Genomic DNA, 23998 nt, shown 5'->3' on the forward strand with positions numbered 1-23998 from the left:
GGCCAAAAAAAACATGAGATGAGTTTTTAAAATGATTCTAATCATTTTAAAATGGTCATTTCAGGTCATTTTATTGCTCAAAATGGAGTGGAGGGAAAGAGAGCAAGAAGCCAATGATTTGGCAGCTTTGGAAGATCTGTCCACCATGTAGGCTCTCAAGACTTGTAGCCTCCTCAAATACTGGCTTATTCCTGGGATGAAAGCTCAGGTAGATGTGATGACATTGGTGGTAAGGACCTGGAATGTCAAGAAAAATGTTTTTTGATTGCCGATCATCACATTACCATTGACACCGACGACATCTATTTATTGACTGGGTTGTCTCATCAGGAAGCCGATATTCAACTATTTAGATAGAGGACGGGAGGAGATACTATCGATGCGTATCTACGATGCTTTTGCAAGGGTGCACCACCCAAAGATGGGAAAATTGATACTCAGACCATCGAGCTGTTGTCCCTGAGGACCATTACTTTCACTATTTGCAAACTGTGTGGAAATGATGCCCTTCATTTAGCCTCACGGGTATAGATGCAGATGACCATGGAATTCTGGGAATCCACAGTGTACAACTGGTGCGAGGTAGTGGTGATGAATATGAAGGGCTAGTTGACTAGGTGCAAGAATGGAAAACTGAAGAATTTTGGTTATGGTGCCATTCTTGTTGCTTTCTCCCTAGAGAGGATTCCTATCCTTCGGCCACAATATATTCTGACAGATGAGGGGGGTTCCAAGGATCCACGCATGATGAGGTGGGTTGCACTGATGGCACACCATGGAGTTGATGGATTAGTAGTGAGGTATACTGCAGAGTTCTTTGACTGGTTAGGCCATCATATTGTTTCAATTAAGGACTTTCTGTATGTCGGGATGGATTACAGAGGTGATCCTGATATCCCACTTCTAGCTGAAACTTAGTGGGGTGATCTAGGTAAGAATTTGTTTGCATTTTGACATATTTCCAATTTTTTAAATTTTTATGTGTTTTTTTATCTTCAAAGGCTAATTATCTGAAATGCATGTGTAGATGTAAGTCCAACCCGACCAGCCGGGCTGAGACGATTTGATAAATGAGGCGAGAAACCTATAGTAGCTGTGGAAGCGGACCCAGAAGTAGAGGATATATTGACAGAGATGGAACAAAACCTTGAGAGGTTGACTTCAAACATCCTAGAGACTGGGACTGATGACATTCCTCGTGCCTATCAGAGACAAGTAGTTGGAGTTCCAGGGCCCCTAAGACATTTGATGCATCAAGTTTCTCGTGATATCATTTGTTATCATGAGCATCATCATGCTTATCTGTTCTAGTTTCTATGACCACATTTTGGTTTTTGGTGTCAACACATTCAGAAAATAAAAGGCCATGGGGCCTTAAGTCCTTGGATGAAATATTTTGTAGACGCACACTTTTATGGAAACTCTATTTTAATAAAAAATCTACTACTTTTTCCTATTGTTTATCTTAATCAATGTATGTATGAATATTTCTTTTAATTTACAAATGTTTCAAATATCTATTTAACACATGATTCACCAATGCATCTGTCAATGTGTTTAAATATCTCAGAATGTGTTGATATTCAATATAATCAAATTTCCTTTCCAAAAGATGGACTCATAAAAATACTCTTAACATGGTTGGACTCCTTACTGTATAGACATCGTTTAAATGTAATACCACGAGTTGTGAATCTAACCTAACGATCAAACGCTAGATACCAAATGCGATGGGATCAACTAATATCTAAATGAATGTGCTATATTCCACTATGTTATTTGTTGTTTGACCGAGACATATTCCATGAATAGAGACTAGCTCATCACTGGGTGAATAAATAACCCAAGCTGCAGAAGATAAATTCCGAGTACTATGACTAGTGCCATCAGCAAAGCCAATGTAAGTCTGAGAGAATGTCAACATTTGCAAATCAAGTGTAAAAATGAGATAAGTAGGAGAAGTAGTAGAAAATGTAAAAAACATTAACCGTCACACATACCTAGAAAAACGATAAATAATGTATAGATATTCACCAAAATTTTATGCATAATATTTCTTTAGGTAAATACAATTTCTGGTCTTTCCCAAAGGAACACCATCATAATCAACCAATTCATAGGCGCCTTTAGCTAATACGCATTTTATGATGTAAGGGCCATGCCATATGGGTTCGAAATTTGCTACCCCTAACTTGTCATGAGCTTGATCATAAACCAAGACTAGGCCACCTTCTAAAAATGAACGAGGATTAACGTTTTGATCAAACTGAGATTTGACACATTTTTTGTGAGCTTCGCTAGCCAATACGACATCACAACGATTTTTATCTAGAGGTACAAAACGTTCTTCATCTGTAGAGGTCGCATGTAATAATTCGATAACTATTTTAGGGATGGGATTTCATATTCAATGGGTAATACTGCTTCCAAACCATAAACAATTTGGAAAGGAGTAAAACTGGTCGATGTTTTTGCAGTAGTACGGTAAGCCCATAGTGCTGAAAAGAGCATAGAATTCCAGTTTCCTTTATGAATTCCAACTATCTATTTAATCATGTTGGTTAAAACTTTACATACAGCTTCGACCTGACCATTAGCTTGTGGATAATATAGAGTAGAGCTATCATGGCGAAGGCCGAGTTGTGCAGATAGTTTGACCATCATAATGTTACAAAAATAACTACCATGGCCTATAACAATAGCTTGTGGGACACCAAACTGAGCAATCACATGATTGAAAATGAAAAATGCTGCAGTTTCACCGTCGTCTCTATATGTAGGCATCACCTTGGTCCATTTTGTAAAGTAATCGACTGCAAAGATAATATACCCATGCCCCCCAACCGAGTGAGGGTTACAGGTGACAAAATCGATGCCCCATTTGGAAAAAGGACCGACAAGTATGATAGGGTGAAGAGGATCTAGAGGTGCTCACATTTTGCAATCATAGATTTGGAAATTATGGCATTTGCAGACTATAGTAATGCAATATTTAAACATTGATGGCCAAAACTAGTGAGCATGTAATATATTTTGGGCAGTAGCATACCCATACATATGACCGCCACATGCTCGAGAGTGGCAGTCATTTAATGTTTTTTTGGCCTCTTGGAGATTCAAACAATGTCGGAATATAGAATTGACACCAGGACGTCAAAGAGTGTCACCAATAATATTGTATTGTCAAGATTGGTATCGGATTTGACGATGATCAATTTTGGATAAATCAGGCCTAAAATTTTGTGTTTGGAGATATATAATGATATCCCCATACCACGGATTTGACGTAGTAATAAGAAAGAGAGATTCTTCAGCAAAAGAATCTTCTGCTACAGTTTCTATATCAATACGAGGAAAGTCACACAATAGTTCAGCGAAAATCAAATATTTCTTTGATTTGGATTTTTCAAATTCCAAATCAAACTCTTGTAAGATAACTATCCACTTGGAGTATTTTCCCCTTAGCATTTGTTTAGTGAGAATGTACATCATAGGCGTGCAATCTGAAATGAAAATTGTTTTTTAGAGAAGTATATAGTCACAGAATCGTTGGACAGCTTGTACAGTTGCCAAGGCTAGCTACTCCACATGTGTGTATTTAATCTTAGTTTTAGTGAGACTTCTACTGAAATAGTAAATCACATGTTCACTACTAGAATCATCTTATTGGACTAACACCATGCCAATGGTGGCATCAGACGCAGCTAAGTACAAAAAGTAATCTCGATGATAATCGGGTGGATGCTGTAATGGTGTATTGGTCATTGCATGTTTTAATGCATCAAAAGCTTTATTAGCAAGCTGATGCTAGAAAAATGGAATGCCCATTTTCAATAGTTGAGTAAAACTCTGGGTTAGTTCAACATAAGTGTGGATGAATCTACTCAAAAAGTTTGCTTTCCCTTGCAAACTTTGGGGTTGAGTAAGGCTAGAAGTAGTAGGAAAATTTAGAATTGCCTCTACCTTGAGGGGGTTGACATGTTCCTTCTTTCAAAATGATGAAACCTAGAAGCCAACTTGATTTCACACAAAAAACACATTTTTGTGGATTCGAGCAAATATTGTAGTGCCTACACCTAATGAAAATCACTTTCAAGTGCAATGGGTGATCCTGCCTTTTCATTGAATGAGCTAGTAGGTCATCTAAATATGTTTGAACAATATGCTTGATATTGTGGAATGCATAAGACATTTCTCACTGAAAAGTTGTAGCAACAATTTTTAGGCCAAATGGGAGTTTGTGATAAGCAAAAGTTACCCATGGGCATATAAATGTGGTTTTATATTGATCGACAAGGAGTATGTTTATCTGATTGTAGCCAAAAAATCCATCCATGAAAGAAAAAATTTCATTCCTGGCACATTCATCGACAATTTGGTCGATATATAGAGTTGGATAATTGTCCTTAGGACAAGATTTATTAATATTTCAGTAATCAACACATACTCGAATAGTTCCTTGTTTTTTATTAATGGGCATAATATTTGATACCCAATCAGTCAAAGGAACAGGGTAGATGAATCCTGCTTTCAACAATTTTTGAACCTCAGTCTTGATAGTGGCATGTTTTCGTGGATGTATAGGATGTAATAATTTTCTAAAAGGATTAGGATCCAGATAAGTTTTTATTTCATGTACAACTATGCTAGGGTCAATTCCTGGCATTTCTTCGTATGACTAGGAAAAGATGTTGCAAAATTCCTGAAATAGGTTTTTGTAAGTTTGTATCTCTTCTAAAGAACAAGAAGCTCCTATATGAATATTTTCAGTTATCTTGAGTTTCACTAATATATCTATGGGTATTGTTTCCGATATGTTCCCTAAATTATGTTCAGAACTGGAAGAAAGGGTATACATTGGACATTGAGGATCACTAAGGGTTTCAGATGAAACATAGACGAGAAATTATTCTCAATTTTGTCAAAGGATGGCAAGAAGGTTGAACGATGATGAATATCGTTTTGTGGCATTTCATCCAAGGTCATAAATTCCATAATCCCTTCATCAGTTAAAAAATCTGTGTTAAAAGGATCATGCATAGAGATTGGTTCCAAGCATGATGAATGAGAAAATTCATCAATAATCATATTCATTCGATTGTCTTCAATTGTTGATGAGTTGGAAAAGGACTAAATCTCCTTGTAGGCTAACTCAAAAGGGATACGAGGCATTTCATCGCCATATAAGATCATTTCTGATTCTGAAGGTACGTTCCACAGATCCCCTGATTTGAAAGTAGTTGATGTAATCATGTTTATATGGGCATCATTATGAGGTAAATTGGGTGGAAGGAACGTGAAAGTTCCCATCAAAGATGAGTCTTTGAGAAGACCAACACCAATTTCTTCATATGGAGTTGTTGATTTTCCAACAAATGGGGTATTACCAGTGGAATTAGGGTGCAAGATATAGTAGGATAATTGGTCTACTTTCACAATTATTCCGTTGTGAAGAAACATAATCATCCTAAAATATTACAAGACTACTACTGCCATGGCATAAGTCCAGCTCTGACCAAGAAAAAGGTTATAGTCGAGTTGATAATTAACAACCTCAACATCTATTGCAACTGTTTTTCCCTCTAATTCGATTGGCAAATCATTTAAAAGTCCATACGAATGAAAACCTCTTCCATCAAAGGCTTTCAAAGTCGTGGGAGATTGTTTGATTGTTGGAGAACCCAAATATTTCTTATAGGCAATGGACATAATACATGTTGATTTTCCTTCATCAATCACTGTTCAAAAAACTCGTCGAGTTTTGACATGAGCAGGTATCTGAAAACCTAGTTGGTGTGGGAGACACGAGACATGATTTTTGAGATCGAAAAAAATCAAGTTGGATTCATAAGGATTTACTGCTCCTATGGCTGATAATAATAACTTCCTTTGTACTGGAAAATTTTGTATCACTTCAAGAGCCGACATTACCGAAGGTGACATAGCCAAATCTTCGACGATGTTATATTTCTGAGAAGCCCTAGCATGAGGATTAAAGGTTGAATTTCAAAGCATACCCTTAAGAGGCAGATGAATTATCATATCATGGTTTGGTTTCTCAATATGCAATGGTTCAGAAGAAGGAGGAGTAGATGTGGAATTTTGACTAGCTGGATTGGAGTCATCTCCATCTTCAACAAGACTCTTTGGCGTGTGACCTTTGGATCTCTTTGCTACCATAACTTTGGAAGACATCATCATGATATCTGTCGATGCAGATGAGGAGGATTGGTCATGACAAACCATTTTACTGTCTTGGGGAGGAAAAATATCCTTCAAAACAATGGGTGTGGGTGAAATTTTGATGAATTTGGAAACTTCGGCATGATGTGGGCACTCCTTAGTGTAATGATATTCATCAAAAATTAGGAAAGGATACCGAGGTTTCTTCTTTTCATCAGATGATTCATTCTTGTTTGATTTCTCCTTAGAATGAGTGTCTTGTTTAGCTTTGCCTTTTCCCTTTTTCTTATTTCCGGATTGCTTACCCTTGCTGATAGATGACTCTACGACATTAATTTCTGAAGTAATTTCGAGAGAAGGATCTTCTTCAGGTGAATCAGAAAGAGCCGCAATATGAGTTTTCTTAGAATTTTTCTTTTTTTTCTCTTAGATTTTTGGCTCATATAACCAATCGATGTGTACTATGGGAATTTCTCTAATGCAAATTCTGTAGAACATATCATGATTGTAATCATGATCACATCCTACGTCATACGAGCTCACCTTATTACACCGTTCCTTTATTAATTAAGCCATTTTCACTTCTATCAATTTTGAAATACCCTGCATAGCCTTGAAGGACGTTGAAAGACCGAATCGAACTCTACTCTCCCCTACTCTTAGTGTCTGTCAAACATGTGGTCGACTATCTGGTTTGAACCCTAGGGTATGGAATTGTTGGACGCATTTCCATAGAGAAAGTAGAGATTGGAGAAGGCGAGGTGGCTATTGTTGTTTCTAAATTTTGACAGACATAATTCTGAAGTGACCAAGTCCTTTGCCCTAAATTTGAATGGAGATCGAGCATAGGTGGGAAACATAAAGTTTAAATTGACTGAAGAGTTGGTGGCTCAAGCTTGTGAGATTCCACGGGAAGGAGAACATTGGTTCAAAAACCAACGATTTAACAAGGAAATATGTGCACCTTTCCTGAGGAAGGAGCATGAAAATCTAGACTGGGGCAAAGGGATTCCACAATACTATCTTCGAAGTAAGTATTAGTGTCTTCTTTTTCTCCTGCAAAAATATATTACCTGTGAGGGTCGATTTGGATTGGATTTTCTTTTTCATATTCAGATCCTTAGTCATTTTTGGAATAAACCCATGAAAATACCATATTAATTGAGGATTTCTTTGTTGAAAATGGCCACTTCTACTCAGGAGAGGGCGACATACATAGAGGAAAACCTCTACCACAATGGCCTTTTCAAAATTATTATGATATAGGTTTTAAGGAAGAAGAAGAAGACCTAGGAAGAATTTTTAGTGGAAAATTATTTTGTGGATGATGAGGAATTTCCCAATTTAGCAGAGATCAGGGAGGTAGAGATGAAATAGAGACCAAAGAAGAAACCTCAGACTCGTGACCAGCCAAAAGAAGAAGGTAAGAAAGAAGAGGATGTCATGGTGTTAAGGGAGACTATGGGAAAGAGGCCAAAGCCATCTCTAGGTACCATTTCTCCTTTAAGGCATTTCACTAGAAGGAAATATTCTAAGTTGGTTACAAAGGAAAGTGAACAGGAGGGCGTACAAAAAACAAAGATTAGCCGGAAGGTTAAGAAACCCCTGGAGTATCTAAGGGGAAGAAAATACAAATTGAAACGACCAAGTTCATTGATAAGGAGGAATGGGATGCCACATCCTTTGAAACCAAATAGTTTCAAGAAAGCATGGATTAAATGGTGGAAGACTATCAAGAATGACAGGGCCAAAGCCTTCCTCATTCCTCTCAAGGAAAACAAGGAGATGAAGGAACTTCCAAGAAAAGGCAGTCACGTAAGGAGATGAGGGAGACTATAATTGAGATTACCGTGTTTGAAAGAGTTATTTGGAGGGAGAATGAGACTCTAAAAGAAAACAACTTATGCCTTCAGAAGGAATTGGATGAATGGAAGACAAAGCGTCAAAAGGCATGCAGAATAATGGAAAAGAACCAGGTCCAAATAGGCCATTTGCAGAAGCGGAATGAGGAATACAAGAATAGGGTTCAAAAGGTTGAGTCTGGAAGAGCACAGTTGGATCATTTGGCTATAGTGGATGCAACAGAAGGCAAAAACTAAATTTTCTTTATGAAGCTACAACATTTTTTCTAGCATAGGGACATGCAAGATGCTAGGTGTGGGGGAGATGTTTAGCCTAGATTTTGGCTATTTTTGACAACACTTCGAAGGCTTTGCTTTCCACTTCAAAACTCTTTTTGACCTCCAATTAAGCTCTTTTTGCAATTTATTACCTCATTTTGACTAGAAGGGTGTTGTGTACTCTAAGGTATGAAAATGACTTCAAATATATCATTTCATTTTATTCTTAAGTACTTTGAGGTTAAATGCTACCTAATTAACTTATCTACAACTTTGAGGGTACTAATCGAATTTCATGCAGACCAACCGTCTTTTGGGTTAGTTCCACGATTTCCTGCAAAACATCGCTGATTTCTTGTAGAAGCACCAATTTCCTGTAGGAGTGCCATTTTCCTGCAGAGACCGTGATGGGTTAGGTATGTTTCGGTCAGCCATAAAAGGAACAGGAACATGGGTTTTGCTAGAAAATCCATCTACATGGATGCTATCCCATTGGCTTATCCAGAATAGCCTTTGAAACTACCTAGATTGTTATTCCTTTCATCTCTAGCCAAGTTATGAAAACAACTCCAATGATCAAACGAAGTTAGTTTGATCCATGCTTTTAGTCGTGGATCAAACCCAGGATGTCGATTTACTTTATTTTCCAGTTTATTTTAGCAAAAACTTGCAATATTTTAGTTTTTTTTTCTTAATTTGGGCAAAGTCTCTTCCCACGCACTTGTATAAAGACAATTACATTTGATTTTTATGGGGATGCTGAATGTATCATACTTTTGTAATGCTGTAATCATTTTCTAGATTAATATAAAGTTTGATGTTCTGCTGATATTGCTTTGTAAGCTCCTTTAGTAGTTAAGGGGTTGTGAGTAAGGGAGGGCCCCCTTTACTCGCAACTCCAAGTAGTTGTAGATTTGTATTCATTTAATTTTCCTTTTATGTATTAACAAAAATAATTTACACAATTTCTATTTCTCTTTACTGGTTATAGCAGCACATGTTTAATGATCAATGGTAGAATTTGTTCATGAATGTGTTTGAGTTATGCATTTCATTTTTCAATGTACATTGTGAATGATTGGGAATGAGTTGGTTTACTTGCTGTTGATTGATCTTATATATTTTCTTGATCTGCATCAACAATCTTAAGTGACGTAGAGGGATGATTGATCCACTCCATAGCCTTTGCTGCTAAGTGTTGAGAGAGAAAGAGAGTTTTTAAACTGTGTGTGAAATCTTATGCACTAAAGTATTAGCCTACATATATTTTTCATTGCACCTCACAAGGTTATGATTACCCCTGGTTGATAATTTATGTCTATCAAATTATAAGTCTATAATTTTCACCAATAGTTTGCCCAAAAGATCGAAGCCTGATTCAGTTTTTTAAGTTTATCCATAAAGGACTGTGCAAGGGATAAAGCTGAGGAGCCATTATGAGTACTCCAAGTATCACCGACTAATTTATTGAAATAAAAATATTTTAACCACGAAGAATTGAATTTAAAAGGCGCACCAGGCTTCCTGCTGGCCCCTTTTAGTTCCATATAAATAGGGAAGTGGTGTGAGTCATCCCCAGTGCCAACCCATTGGCGAAAAAAAGGAATGCAAGCAGCCAAATCATATTTTATCAGAAAGCGGTCTAATCACTTAGCAACCTTGGCCTCACCCACCCTCCTATTTCTCTAGGTGGGGGTTTCTTTTATAAGATCAACATCAATAAGCTGCCCCATCCGTAATTTATTTAAGAAAAATCAGCCAGAGGATCTACTTGTGGATTAGGTGCCCATGACTCAGAGATCCCTCGAGAGACATTTAGATCCCCTTGAATTAGAAGGTTTGGACAGTTGAGCAGGGATTTTGAAAAGAACTTATTCCAAAAGGAAATATGGTCCTGAAAAGGGCCATATAAGTTAATAAGAGTTAAGTTTGTACATAAATCTGATGAGTAAACCTCCACTCCCAACATCGAGTCTTAGCCCCAGGAGTTTAAGAGTTTTAAGCTGCTATCTTTTGTGCCTAAAATCAAACCCCCCGAACGACCGTTTGCATCCAGAGCCACAAATGACCACCCATGCAACATTTTCCCCAAAATATTTATAAGGAACGCCCTTGAACCAAGGATCTCTTGGATCATAATCACATCACACTTCACATTCAAAAATAAGCATTTTAATCCTAACTTCTTCTAGGGACTGGCAATCCCTCTGCAATTAAAGGACAATAGGATCATTTGGAAACCACCGATTGGGTCATTGATACTCTAAGTGACCCTTTTAGGGATAAATTTTTTCCATCGGAAATATCAAGTTTAGCTTTAAGCTGGGCTTTTGAAAGGTTTGATTTTCTACCCCAGGATCTTAGGGGTCCAACAAAGTCTTGAAGGAGACCAAGGCCTCCCACCAGATCATCCAGGTGAGGTTTATTTTCCAAGGGCATGGGATTGTAAAAAGGTTTAGCAGGGTTCAATATAGAGGAAGAAGTAAAAAAAGAGCCCCCCATCAAAGGAACAGAGAGGTTTAGAGTCAGAATGGACGTAATAATGCTGTCAAGGGCCAAAGAGATATTTCTATGTGATGAGAGAAAACCAATAGAAGGCTTGGAGGGAACAAGACCATAACAAGGATTCACAGAGGGCGAGACCAAAAATGAAAGAGAGGATGGGAGAGAAGGGGCAGTACTTGCAGGGAGAGATTCCTTGTCTGTCATCATCTCATCCACCATGTGCACAAGAGCACTTCCTTCAGCCACAACAACTGCAGCCCGCTGATTTTCATTATTTTCATTATGTAACATGACTTCCGCCACAATAACTGTAGCCCGCTCATTTTCAATGTTTTCATTATGTAACATGACCTCCGCCCGCTGGCCCCCCCGACTAGACACCTGGAACCATCTCATTATCCACATGCAGTTCTTGAAATTTCCAAACTGGTTCCATTTGATTCTTCCTCCTGTGCCTGAACCCCAAAGGGAAATCAATTCCAAGTGACCGTGCTTAGGAAAATGGTGGAAATGATATGCCAAATGTTAATAATCCAGGGTCTATGTCAAGGTATAGCCCACCACTTGAATCTCCATCATATCCGCTAACCCCTCCCTCGGGTCCAAATAAACCAGAATGCGAGCCACTTTCCTTTATTTTGTTACTCGAAAGGACATATATGCTTCCAAAAAAGTACCCAAAGTGTTCCCAATAGCCTTAAAAACATCCAAGGACCAGAGTTGAGGAGTAAGAGAAGGGAGGCACACCCACACATCTCACCCAATATTTCTCTCTACGCATCAAACAGGGGGTGCCATCTCTTGAAGAAAATAGGGAATTTCCCAAAACCCCAATGCCATTCCATAACCCAATCAACAACTTTTGTAATAGTGAAATGGACCATAAACCACCCCCTTTCCAGACTGATAACCTCTGTATGAGTCTCCGGCCCCGATGTGCATTCCTTGATATAGTTAACAGAGAATTGTTTACCTTTGACCCTACCCACAAGAATTATCTCTACGACATCCATTGCCCCATCCATTGGATATCCACCCCTAAAATAAGTTTAGGTTTTCCCTCCTTCTTCGTTATTACCTTCCCTTTTTTTCTCTTCTTCCCAGAGGACAATATGTTCACTGATGGAGCAACAAATACATTTTCTTCATCCACTTGGTTACCCAATCCCTGTTCATCACCCACTAGGATATCCAGGGCAAAGAGAGTGTTTGGAAAGCCTTCTAGAACCAAATCCTGACTACCAATGTTGCTAGTGAGTGGTTGTCCTTCCTCCCTTGACCTCAGAGACCCCAACTCTGGAAAACCACCCTGGTCCAATACTTTGCTAGTGAAATCATGGAACCCTAACCCAACATTCACATCAGAATACTGTAATGGCAACCCCGCAAATTTTTTTAACTCCGGAAACCCATAAAAGGTTTTCAAAACATCAAACCCAATCTCCACCTCGAGCCGAAAAGACTCTGATAGGTTAATTGCACATTTCGAAATAAGGATTTTACAATTCAAGGTTTTGTAAAGATCCAGACCCCTTACCTACTTCCCAACCCCCAGAAGCTCATTAAGGCAAGAGTGAAGCCCTTCTTGCCTCTTTAAACCACTGGTCCTTACTAAGTCTTCCAAACCACCCGTTAAACCACTAGAAAATGAGACAACAACAGGGGAAGAGGGACTTACCAGTAAACTCATCAACGACCCATCAGAGAGACCCACCAAAATTGCCCCTTTCAGACCTTCATGAATTCCAGAGACTGAAAACGCATAAAACACCTTTGTGGAGGGGGTTTGTGACTCTTACAGAAAACCTATACCACCACCATAATTCCATGCCAACTCTGTACATAATTTTTTTCCAAGTGGTACCTTAGCTAGCATATCCCCCTTCACTATCGCCAGGTTCTTTGCTATTAGTTCCAATCCTCACACCGAAAGAATTTCCTTCGACGTTGGGTCCAAGTCGACGAAGTCAGACGGATTCACCATCACTCAGAACATTGAATAGATAAACATAAATGAGAAAATACCAGAAATATTGGTAAAAACATGGTGAAGACCCGTAAGCAAAATCCCAGAGACAAACAAAACAACCCCAACTGTACACGACCTGGTAACTGACTTCCATGAATGTTAATGTCCCAAGAAAAACAAGGATAAAAAGAGCACAGGTAAGCCGAAGCAGAAGACTAGAACAAATCACTCCAGTCAGCCTAACAATAGTAAAAAAATGAAAATTACAAACCGAGAGCGAGCCTGTACAAAGCTATTTTAACCCTCCTCGAGTGAAAACAACGTGAACACGTCTCGCTACTCCATAATAGTTCTGACCTCCGCATGTATACACCCAAACACTATTAAGCAACATGTGTCGACATGTTCTTTCAACTCCGCCACCTTGACATTGCCATTTTCAAGAACCCGAGGCTCACCCTAGGGTTTTCTATCCAAATTTTAGTCAACCAAATCATCAACATATAAGATAATAATCAACAATTCACCTTCTACCAAGATATGATAAAGAAGCCCAAACTGGTGAGATATCTATCGATCCTGGTGTACTAAAGAAGAGGTGCTTGCTTGAGACCCTACAATGCTCACTTGAGTCTGCACCCTTGATATTCCTGATCAAAAGTCTCGAAGGCTGCTGGTTCCTCGACATACACCTCCTCAATAACCCCATTGAGGAATGCTATTTTTACATCCAATTGGTGAATCTTCCACCCCATTTGTGTAGCCAAATAAATAATTGATTTGATGGATGTGTACGCTGCTACAGGAGTAGAGGTTTCATCATAGTCAACCCCTTCAACTTGAGAGTACCCCTTGGCTATAAATCTAGCCTTGTATTTTTTAATACTTCCATTCGTTGCATGATTTACCTTGAAGATCCATATTGAACCCAAAAATGATTTTTCTGCTAGTCTTGGGACCACTTCCCAAACACTGTTACAATGGATTCATATTCCTCCACCATTGCATCAACCCATATAGGTTTATCTACTACTTCCTCAAAAGAATATGGCTCAGTCTCTAAAAGCTTAGTCATTAGAGCCATGTAGCCAGTGTACCGATCTGGTGACCTTCTCTTACAGGCGCTGATTTGAAGAGGACCCACATTATCTCTCACATCTTGCATTAGTCTCTCAACTTCCCTGGTCCCTTTTCAGCCTTCTCGAGATGGTTATGCTTGAGTGTCTATTTCCACTCTCTTCTCCTCAATTTGTGGATGCTGCAAAACTTCCTGAGGCTCCTCCTTTGGAGCTAAAAGATCCTCTTTTGGTGGGATCTAAAGCTCCCTCTCAAGAAAGCACTGGATTTCTTTGTTTTCATTAATTTTACATCCCTTCTCACAAATCTCATTATGAGGGATGGAAAGTACACATGGTAGTTGTGAGGAGTTTTTGTGTAACCCAAAAATACCCCCAATTTTGTTGTTGGCTCTAGCTTCTTCCTTGATTCTTTAGAGACATGGTAGTAAAAAAAGGCTCCAAAAATCCTGAAGTGTGACACATCTAGCTTTCTCCCTGAGAAAACCTCCGCCAGTGTAATCATGCCTAGAATTAGATGAGGACTTTGGTTTTGAAAATAGACTACTGTGTTGTGTGCCTTGACCTACAAATGTATAGGTAGGCCTTAATCATGCAACATTTCCCTTGCTGTTCCCACAATTCCATGATTATTCCTCTCAGCCACCCCAGTCTACTATGGCGTGTGGGGTACTGTCAACTCTTGTTGAATGCCATATTTTGCATAATTTTTTTTAAATTCATTCGACATGTACCCACCTCCATTATCACTCATGAGAGCCTTCACCTTCTTTCCTATTTCTTTCTCAACCAGTTCCTTGAAGTTTACGAACTTGGAGAATGTCTCATCCTTCTTTCGCATCAAGAAGATCTAGCACTTATGTGAGAAGTCATCAATAAAAATGACAAAATATTTGCGCATGGATGTGGAAACTATCGAGAAAGGTCCACAAACATCAGAGTGGATCCTTCCAAGGACTGCATGTGCTTTGCTCTCCTGATCATCGAATGTGGATTTTTTTTACTTCATCAAGGTACATCCTTTGCATACATACTGCTGCTCAAGTGATCCTTTTGGGAGGCTTGTGGTTATGTGCCGCATGATCTTCAAAGTGCATGATGAAAATGGTTAAGTATTCTATGCCAAAGTTCATCGAATCATGGTTTTTCACCTTCTATGTCTTTGTGCTGAATGAAACACAATCCTCCACATCTAGCTTGTACAAGTTCTTCACACGAACCCTGATCTGCTTCACCTATCCCGTGGCTATGTGTCTCAATAATGCCTTTCCTTTACTGAAGGTCACATCATAACCATGGTATTCAAAAACTACAACAGAGACAAGATTTTTCTTTAGGCCCAAAACAAAGATGACATCCTTGAGCTTGAGGGGGGAACCCAAATCCCTTTGAAAGGTGATTGTACCAATTCCAGTCGTGCTATACCTTCCATCATCCCCCAATTCATTGATATGCATTTGCAAATATTTTTCTTCCAGGTCACTGAAAAAGTCTCTATTCCCCATAATGTGGAACAATGCACCTGAGTCCAAGTACCATACACTCCCCGTCACTGTGCTAGCCATGCATGCGATGAGGGTAAAGTCAAGCTTGAAATGTGAAGCCAAAGCCTCACTTGATGCTCCTCCCGAGGTATTCTTGCTTGCCTTCTTGTGTGGACACTTCAAGGCACAGTGCCCGAATTCATGACAATGGAAGCATTTATTTTTTGACAAATATTTCTTCTTGCTGTCTTGGCTGGATTCTGGTTTGGATTGGGATTTCTTCCCTTTTCCCTTCTTTGCCTTCCCATCCAATGAAATTTTTTATTCATCCTCACCCTTGGATGAAGTCCCATCTCTAGTATTCCATCTTATTTCCTCCTGTACCAAATTGAACCATAAGTGCTCCCAATTCGTTAGTTTCTCCCTCCCATTCACTGAGTCTTGATAGCTATTTCAGCTCTTGGGAAGGCCCAGAAGGGCTAGGCTTACCAAGTTTATTTAGGGAAATTAATACCGACTCACCAATTTAATCATGAAACTATGTAAACTTGCTTAGATAATGTATAATTCTGTCATTCTTCTACATATTGATACTTCAAAGTTTATCCTTGAGTGCCAACTTCTTGTGGACACTACTATTCTTGAACAATTCTCTCAGTGCTTTCCACATCATGAACAAAGTTTATTTTATGTGGAGATTCAAGACAATATGATTCTTTATTCCCTCCAAGATTATTCTCCTCACCTTGGCTACATATTTATTCCACTAAGTAAGGTTCTGGGCATCATATTATTGAGGCTTTGCAACATCTATCTTGATGTATTCTAACAATCCATTGTCATACAATACTGCCTCCATGCGATCCTTGCATACAAAAAAATTTGAGGTTCCTTCCAAGGCATACTCTAGCCTTAGTCATGTTACCTCTGATGCTAGCAGGGAGCCTGAAATGGATTCCTAAAGGGTCAACTGCTAGATCAAGGGCCATGATGGAGACTTAGCCCACTGTCACCTCGGCTAAGAATCCCTACTCTTTACGGATAGAAAGTCACTTGTGGAGGATGAATCAACCAATGGGTGTGAAGATACCTTAATGATCCCTTTCCTAGAAGGATGTTAAGAGTGGAGCTTGCTTTCTCTTCAAGCAAGGTACACAGATTTGTAGGAGGAGGTGAGTATTTAAGGGCTAGGTTAAGGAAATATGACTTGTAAAGGAGTTTCCCAATCCCTAAAATCCTTGAAAAAACTTGGATTCCAAATTTGTCTTGGAAGAATTGTCTTTGATGAGAAATGCAACCACATGGGCCAAGTGGACCCAACCTATTTTAAGGGAAAGGAATTTAGCAACCAATGATGATCTAAACCTAGACAAGGAAGGGGAAATGATCCAAATAATTGTTTTCACTTAGAGGTTCCAAATTGATCCTATGAGGTACTAACCTAGGGAACATCGGGGAAAAGTTTGGTTTCAAGGCCAGGGATTGGGGTATGCCGCAATACCACCATTGGAATTTCTTCAAATTTTGAGGAGACCTTGAGGACACACAAATGTAGTAGAGGGAAAGAGATCAAACTTTTTCTATGAATACTTTGTTGGGAAAATGATGCCCTAGGTAGCCCAACATGGCTAGACCTCGAAAGAAGGGGAAAAGGTGAAGAAAAGAGGTTTTTAAGGTAATCACCTTATGGTGGATCAATTCCTAATTCATTTGGGGATATGGAGTCAAGAATAATTATGAGAATGGATCTTGTTTCTAGTTCAAGGAGGCTTGAACAACAACTTCGTTTAACATTAGGGAAAAAGGGAGTGACCTTAAAACGTTTACACTTCGTTTGCAAATAAATATGGATTGTCAAGATAAATTTGATCTCGAGGAAAATTTGTTCAACAAACATGGCCCATACATAGAGATATTCTATATAGAAACATAATTCCACAATGAAGCAGTAACTAAATGCAACAATTAGCCCTAAAATAGTGAAAATACCATGATCAATGTATGTGACAAAGTAAAAGAAAATGACATCAAAATTGTACTTACATGTAAGAGAGTATATCAAAAAATCAATACATTTTCCAATTAAGAAGCTCCAAGATAAGAAAATGCAATCCAAACATCAAAATTCATCCATCGTCCAATTTTGTCCAACAAGAAGGAAATGCAAAATTCTCAAGAGAGAGAAAGAACCAATCCAAGTGATGATACAAAATGAATTCATGTCTCTACTATTTATACACTCATTAGGAGTTCAAATTACTTAATTTGAGCCTACATTAGCCCATCAACTAAAAAAATATGCAAATAACTATCTTTTGGTGACAAACCCACCAAACTAGCTCATAAACAAAATAATAAGCCTCATAAGAGATTGAATAATCAATAATGCATGTTGTTGGAATCTCTAATATGCCCGATGAAGTGCAAAAATGATGAATTGGACTTCCAAAATAAATGGAAAAAGGGGTTGGCCCCTTGTTCTCCACATAATAAACCTATGATGCACCCAATGGCTATGAGGAAAGATAAGTGACCTCATGGGTCTCCAAGTAAGTCTAAGATGCTTGTAGACCCTCTGTAAGGGCTCAAATGATGGTGTAAGTGATGCCGCATCAACATACAAGTCCTAGGTCATCTTCCAAGTTCTTGGTACAATAGCGGGGCTGATTGGGAAGAGGTGAACCAGGTGCATCTTCCTCGTCAAATAGGTGAATTTTGAGCAATCTATGAACACATATGGGAATACATGGAGTGTTGTCTACTACTTTGGAGTCCCATGGCTCTCAACACACACCCTAAATGTGCCAGAGTAGCCCTTTGGAGGGTTATGACCCCATATAGGGAGACCAAACCCAAGATGGAGACCACCTGCAATCCTACATAAGATCCAATGCGTCCCCTAGCCTTTCAGTACAACAAGTCATCAAGTAAATCAAGTAAAAGAGGTTACAAACTATTTGGAACAGGTCCCCTGGGGTCAATTTTGGGGTTAAAAGCCCAAGTTTTGGGGCTAAAGGCCCAAGTTTTGTGTAAAGAATGTAAAGTCTCCACCCTTAGTTTAGGTAGTTTGTGTCGACTTGATAAGATCCGACCTTGGTCTGCGGGCCATGGGAATGCATAAAAAGGGGAGTCTTAGAGAGTCTAAGGCAATCCATAAGTTTTTGGTAGAGTTATGAGTAAGTTTATGGGTCTGTGAGAGCTAAGGGCGAAGAGTCTTAGCATAGGAAGAGGCTCTGCAGTTGAGTGCGCAAAGGCCTAGGGTAGAAGTACGCAACTGAGTGTACAGACCCTTGCAGCTGTGTGCGCAGGGAAGTCAGTGTCTGTACTGAAAATATGGATTAGCAATAAAGAGAAGTATTCTGGAATTATTCTATGATTATGCTTATGTTGAATACTGGGGTTATAAATTAATGCTATATTGATGCGCAAATCTATGTATTTTACTTTGTCATATGAACATAAGTAATAAGATCTGTTTAAGCGAAGATAGCTGTAATGCATGTTAAAGTTAACCAATACTTGAGCTAATCTGGGTAGACATAGAAGTAAGGATAATTATATAGGTGCGTAAGCGCCTGATCTATCTATTTAGGGTCCACGAAGGATGATTAAAGACTTTCGCAGAGGCTTCAAGGAAAAACTAGAGAAGTACATTGATAAGCCCTAATGGGCTTATTGATCTGTGTGAAGGTAAAATTGACATCACAACCATCTCAGGGTGCGGAAACTTGGTTCCTTCACCCCCCCGTACTGCTACGGGTGAGACTTCAGTGCATGCTCCATGGATTGCTGCCGAAAGGGCGAGTAGTGTAGGGATTTTCTTGGCTGCTTAACGCTAAACCTGGGTCAGGGCCCATCAAGCCAACACAAACCATGGAAAACAAGTGGGGACTTCATAATGACATGCCCTTCCATAATGGGTTTGGCATGTGCTAATGTCTCCAAGCTCCAAATGGGGTTAGTGAAGTATCCCATTAGGTGGTTTATACTTCTGTAGGGGATAATATGTCCAAGGTACATCATTTAAAAGGTGGTGGCATGTGACAAAAAATATGAATGGAGTAGGGAATGAAAAGGGGCGATCCTTAGCCACATGATTGTGTACAAGGGTCTCTAATAAAAGGGAAGCCCACATTTGGGCATATAATGCATAGGAGGGAGAAATCATGGTACATGAGGTGCCTCGAACTTGATTTTTCCACCCTTCTTTACATGCCTTTTTCATTTTATGATTTTTCTTTAATTAAGTGCTTGAGGCTCAAGGGGTAAGAGCATGTTGTGTGAGATATACCAGTGGATATCCCCTTTAAGGTAAGGTAGTTCATTTCCTACTAGGGGTTTTGATAATCATGGTTCCTAAATGATAAAGGAGGCTCATCTAGGGCCTGTAGGAACAAGGGTGATGTCCATGATGACAGGGTAGAGCTCATGTATTGGATTTTTCCCACGTGTTAAGTGTGTTTGTCGCAACCATATTTTTAATTTTGTGGTACATTTTCCTGTTGAGTGTGGGAAATTGTGCTTTTGATTTTCTTTTTAGCTGCACCAACCTTTGAGGCATCATTCCAGACATGGCTCAAGGTGGGGGCAAGGGGAAGGGGAAAGCTAACCCTATGTGGAACTAATGGAGGAATGTGGACCCAGGTGGGAGAAATGATGAATGGAATTATAATGAGTGGAAAGGGGGCAATATATGTGGATGAGGGAGTAGGAACTTGCAACCAAAATCATGGTTTCCCAAGAAGTACTAACCCTAAATCCAAAGGGTCAGTAAAAGAGATCCCACAGGACCAAAATCCAAAATTAACATCCAAAAAGGGGTCTAAGGGACAAGAGCACAAACCTAGCCCTTTTTTTCTGTTGAATCCCCCCATTAATCCATGCCCAAAAGTTTCCATGATAAGAAAACTACAATAATCAATTACCAAATGACAAGGAATACCTTTAGGTTCAAGAGGCCCACCTTCAAACATACGATCAAGGAAGATGGGTGAGGGGTCACATGGTTGGCTCAGGTGGCAGAGAAGTGGCACAACAAGCTAGTTGGTAGCTGTTGGCTGAAGTCTGAGGACCATCTTGGATAAATTTTTTCTCCTAGGGATATCACCCAAAAAATGGTGGGTAACATCTGGCTCCAACGGGGACATGATATATCAAAGAAGTGGACAAAGCTACTTGAACGAGAGGTCATGAGAGCTCTAACAATATCTTGGTTACCCCAGACCTGTTACCTGCACATATAATAGATAAAAAACACAGGGAAGCATTCTTTCACGACGTATCATGATCACACACGCTTAGATTAGGCTCATACTCTACCATGCATATGATACAATATCAAGTGGCCTCGAGATAATACTCCTTTAGGAGTTTCTGTTTACAGGGAGGGGAACATACTCTCCATCGAGGGTCTCTAAGTGGTATTAGTTTATTCATGCCACATTGCTTATCATGAAAAAACCTATTTGAAGGTTGCGCCACTTCTTGTGCCTGCCATACTTTTCTCTTCTTTTTTCCCACATGAGTACAATATTACTGAGTGCGAATGCTTTTCACTGGTTATTCTTAAAGGTGACTTTCATTTTATCATGACTACGACCAATTTGGTCAAAATATTTCCTTCTATTCTCATCATTCTCAATTACTTTATCAAAACACGATTATATGGGATCTTGCTGATCGGGGAAAGCTTTCAGACATTTAAGGATGGGTAACTGCATTTGGATAGGTAGTTAGGCCTCAAAACCATAAACTAATTGGAATGTGCTAAAACCAGTGGAATCCTTTACAGTTGTTTGGTCAACCCATAGGGCATACTTTATCTTGCTATCCCAATCCTTGTTATTATTGCTGATAGTTCTTTTGATAATTTTTATGAGGTTTTTGTTGCTTGAATCAACTTGTCCATTTCCTTGAGGGTAATAGTTAGAATAATGTCATAAGATTATGCCATGCTTATTACACAGGGATGTTAGATCCATGGAGTCAACATATTTGGATCAGTGAAAATCTTGGTGGGAACAACAAACCTGCTAATAATTTTATCTTCAAGGAAATCCATAACTACTTGGTGAATTTCTTTCTTGGTTGGTATTGCTTCAACCCACTTTGTCAAATAATTAGTCGCCGTGAGGATCCATCTACACCCATTGCTAGAATTATCTTTGAATTCATCGATAAAGTCTAAACCCCATTGTTGGAAAGGTACATCGATGGCAACATTTTTTCAATGGCATAGCTGCAAGGTGATGCTTTCCAACAAATAGTTAGCAAATTTGACATCGATTTACAAAGTTCAGGGTGTCAATGAAGATAGTGGGCCAGTAACATCCTACCCTCAAAATCTTATGAGTATTGGTTCAAGAATAATAATGACCACTAAAAAAACCAACATGGAATTTATTCATCAACCTCTAAGACTCTTCCTTGCTAACACATCGAAGTATCACCCCATCAGGACTCATCCATCCAATGACATCTTGGGTCAAGAAAAATTAGATGCTTTCAGTCTCAAGGCTCTTCTTTTGTGATCAACGAGGTGGGGGGGGGAATAGATTGCGTAAGTAATAAACAATTTCTAAGTACCAGTCATCATTTTCGAGTTCGGTGGATGTGGTGCATAATTGCTCCTCCTCTCCTTCCTTAATGGCTTCGTTGTTACTTTCGGTAAGAATTTCAGCTAACCCTTGTTCCTTGATGACCTTCTTAGGATGGATATCGAGCTCATACTCTTGGATTTTGGACACCCATTTCCCCCTAGACCCAAGACAATCAGATTGTGATAGTACATCCCCGATGGCAGGGTAAGGGACATATGCATATATCTTGTTATAGCCCACATAGGCCCTAAATTGATTAAGAGATTTGAAAAGAGCATATTCTTGTTTTCAGTGATAGTATATCTTGTTTCTACATCCCTACGGGGTTTACTCATGAAGGATACATGCCTCTCCCTTCCTTCATCGTCCTTTTGCATGAGGATGCCATCGATAGTGTCCTTAGATGTGAAGGAGCATATGATAAAATACTTAATGTAATCGAAGTTAATGAGGAGAGGGGTAGAGGCAATTATTTCCTTAATTTCTTTGAAGATCCTATTTGCTGCTTTGTTCCATACATAAGGAGTATCCTTATTTAGGAGGTCATTCATAGGTTTGATGATTTTAATAAAATTTCGTACAAATATCCTTACAAATTTTATCTTGCTGAAAAAGGATCTTAAAGCATTTTGGTCTTTAGGATGGGAAATGTCTTTGATGGATTGAATTATTTCAGGGTCAATGTTAAGCCCACCCTTAGAGACCACGTGCCCCAATATTTTACCTTTTTCAACACCGAATATAGACTTCTTAGGACTTAGGGCGATGCTATATTGCCTACATTTCTCAAATAATTTACTCAGTTGTTTGCAATTATCATCTCTTTCTTTAGAGGCATAATCAAGTCATCTTGATAGATCTCCATGATTTTCCCAATGAGGCCTCTAAAAGAAAAATCCATGGCCCTTTGGAAGGTGGATCAAACATTGAGGATACCAAAAGGCATCCTAAGATACATATATGTTCCCCATGGTGAGGTGAAGGAAGTTTTTAGGCAATCTTCTTCGTTTACAATGACTTGATTATATATGGAAAAACCATCAAGGAATGACTTCATTTGGGATCCCATTATCCTTTGTAGGAGATTTTCCACGTTAGGTAAGGGGTAATTTTCCTTTAGACACACACAACTGAGATCACTAAATTCAATGCACATCCTAATGTTACTAGTCTTTTTACGTGTGATCACAAGATTATAGATCCAAGATGAATTTCATATAGGGGCAATTATCCCTGCATCAACCATTCTTTGAAGTTCATCTTTGACCAAAGGTGCAAGTTTGGGGTTTATTCTTCTTAATTTTTGCTTAACAGGCTTCACACCTTCCTTGAGAGGGATGGTATGTTGGATGACCTAAGGGCTATATGCTTTCAAATCATCATAGGTCCAATCAAAAACATCCTTGAATTCCCCTAATAATTGTTTGAGCTCATTTATTTCTTTTTTAGATAAGTTTTTCCCGATTTTGATAATTTGTGGAGAGGCCTCAAATCTAAGTTTGAGGTCCAATATATCAGGTGTTTCTTGGTCATCATGTTTCGTGATACTAACATCATTCCTATCAAATTTTTTTTCATTTACTAAATATTTACTTTTCCTATCTGGATCCTCATGGTCTTGAAGGAAATCGATTATGTCTTGATCGTATTCGAAAACATGCCAATGATCCAAATAATCACAGACAAAGGGTTTGTGCATTGTTTCAACTATACACTTCCATTTCTTGGTGATATCACCGTGAATAATTGAGGATGTGGATGTAGTTATGGCTAAGGCATTGACCATTTCATTGAGTCATTGATCTAGAGCCCTGAAGTGTAGTTCTTTAATGCCCTCAATCATGCGAATGATCCTTTCCCTATAATGTTTCAAATTTGCATCCTTTGTGTCAAAACTTCCCCTTATTTGTGAGACAACAAGGTCAAAGTCCCTAGTTATGATTAATTTTTGAATCTTGCTTGGTCAAGCTGCGTCAAGCCCCAATAAGAGGGCCTCATTCTCAAGGATATTATTGGTGCAAGTGAATTGGAGTCTTAAAGAAAATAATAGGTTCTCTTCAGA

Source organism: Pinus tabuliformis, chromosome X (assembly GCF_031772625.1).
Source record: "Pinus tabuliformis cultivar Carrire ecotype Pingquan chromosome X, CPIR1, whole genome shotgun sequence".
NCBI lineage: Eukaryota > Viridiplantae > Streptophyta > Pinopsida > Pinales > Pinaceae > Pinus > Pinus tabuliformis.